We start from the raw sequence: 2,819 nt of genomic DNA on the forward strand, positions 1-2,819 counted from the left end.
ATAAATCTTTTTCCATGTATAAATGAATTTGTGGATAAATGTAGACAATAATGTGTGTTGTTTTAGGATATTTTACATTACAGGGATACTTCATCTCATTCACCTCATTCAAGCCTCATCCACCCATGTCGCCTAAATCCACTAAAATCTCAATCCGAATTCTTGTTTTATAAGTAAAAATTCCCATTTCCATTGAGAAAATCCACCCATCTTGAAGCCCTTGCTTGTGTTCTGGGTAGTGTCCACCACCTCCATGTCATATTATTCCATTATCCACCTTTCCGAAGCTTCATTCCACCTTCTCGACCACTTCCTAAGCTTTCGCCTTGTTCTTGTAATAAAACAGTGGATCCTGTAGCAGAACCACCACATCCTGTAAACATCCTATAGGAAATCCTATACGGGCCTGTTTTTGAGCCCGAATTGAGAAAAGTCATCATTGAAGCTGGGATTAGGCCTCTACTTGACCTCCAAGCCATCAAAAACATTGCACCCCTCTTCCTCCACACTTGTCTCCCCTGCCAAAGAACAAGGAAAGATTAGCATTTGCATTTGTAAAATGAAAAGATAAAGAAAAATAGTTCTTCTTATTTCTTAATTAGCACATGCATGGAGTAGTTAATACTCCCTAGATCAGATTCCATGTTCATTTAGTTTAAATCATCACATGTGATAAATAGGGTTAAGTTAGGTTTATTTTACATTTAGTTCATGATCTTTATGCAATTAGAATATGTTTGTTTCCTTGTACTTTATTTCTTGCAATAAGTTAGGGTTTCCTCCCATTTAATGGAGATTCCTAGTATTCGGAACCACATCCATTAATGAAGGGATTTTGGGGAAAGCTTCCTCGTTTCATTGGGAATGATTCCTAATCATTTTGTATAAGTACCAAGTCGAATTTTCCACTAGGGGTATATTTTTATTAGTTTTCTTGTGGAAAGAACTCGTATTTTTGCAGCTCCATTGTATTTTCTTGCAGGGATGTAATTGTATTAATGAAAATAATAAAGATTGGTGTCATGTTCAGCTTCTAAATATTTTTCTCCTCCATAGGTCTTTGAGTTTCCTTGGGCTTAGCCATCCCAGGATCCTCAGAGCCCTTTTGTATCATTTGCTTTTCTTCTTGTCACTTCTTATTCACATGCCTCTCTTGTTCTTGTTTCTTTCTATTTCTGCATTTAGTATTGATGATTTCTTTTTGTAGGAATAGCTTAAATGGTTGATGTAAGTTCTTTTGTAGGATCAAAAGCATCATTTCATCCTCGGAAAATATTTGGAAGTTCATAGTAATCATTGAGCTACTTGGATTAGTTTTCGTATTCCCAAATCTAGATTTCTGGAACTCCTTTGTAGCAAAGAACAATAAATTTCCGCTATCTTTTTAGAGGAATCTAATGAACCTTAATCCAGTTGATTCCACTTGCATTAGATCAAAAAATAATTATATTTAATAATAAAATTTACCCCATTTCATTTGCACTTGGTTAGGTTAGGCATTTGATAGATTTACTAGCTCACTAGTTCTCGAATTTTTGGATTTTAGACTAGTAATTTTCTATTGTTTAATAAATCTTTTCCCATGTATAGATGAATTTGTGGATAGATTCAGAAGATAATGTGTGTTGTTGTAGGAGCTTCTACATTTCAGGGATACCTCTTGTCTTTCACCTCATCTAAGCCTCATTATAATTTTTATGTAATATGACAGAGTTTTAATTATTATTTATATTTTTAATGTAATTTGACCAAGTAAAATGTTTTAATTAATCATTATAATTATTAATTTTATTGTTTATTATTTTATTGAATTTAATTTTTATGTAATTTGACTAGGTCAAAATGTTTACATAAAATAATCTTACTACATTTCTTTGCTCCTCTCAACTCAATAAGATAAACCAGCCTAGATCCATCTACTCCGGATCTATCAAGCGTCGAGAGGGATCAAATCTCTTTTAACTCTAAAAGAGGTTTGCACGTCAAGAGATTTAATCCCTCTCAACATTTGATAGATGCACAATTAAGATGGATTTAGGTTGGTTTAATTATTATTATTAATTAAACTAGATTAAAAAACGTTGTCGATATACCCTAATAAGCCTATTCTCTTTAAACCATTAAATTGGCAATTGAAAAATATGAAGTGGATTTTAAAAAACTATTAGAACCATAGCTTACTAATACATTTCATAATAGTTAGAAAGATGGACTCACTACAAATGAGATCCAAAATTTCTACAAAGTATTTCCATATTAACTTAAATTTAGGTATTAAATATATATACGTGAAGAAATATAATAATTTAAAATTTAAAATACACATTAATATAGAATATAATTTAAAAGAAATAATAATATGACATTTAAAAAAAAGGTTATGTTAAGGATAGGTTATTTTTTATTTTTTAATATAACTTTTATATGTGACAATTCAATTTAAAACTAGCCGTCATTCAATCAAAACAAAAAAATTACATTTTAAAAAATTAAAAAATGTTTCTTTTAATTTTCAAAATATTTTACTATTTGTTTTTTAAAATTTTGATAAACTTCCTAGGATCTTTTAAATCTTTCAAAACTAATTGAAATTCAAGGCTTTTTTACCAAAATAAAAAAATAGCATTGTGCAAGTATAATAATTACCAATTTGGATTTATCCTAACTCTAGATTTATCAAGGGCCGAGAGGGATCGACTTTTTTAAAGTGCAAACCTATTTTTTGAGTGCAAAATTTGAAGAAACGTTTGCACTTTGAGAGTTTTTATCCCTCTACACTTATAGATCCAATTTACAATGGATCTGAATTAATTTAACTA

Source organism: Pinus tabuliformis, chromosome 1_2 (genome assembly GCF_031772625.1).
Source record: "Pinus tabuliformis cultivar Carrire ecotype Pingquan chromosome 1_2, CPIR1, whole genome shotgun sequence".
Taxonomy (NCBI): domain Eukaryota; kingdom Viridiplantae; phylum Streptophyta; class Pinopsida; order Pinales; family Pinaceae; genus Pinus; species Pinus tabuliformis.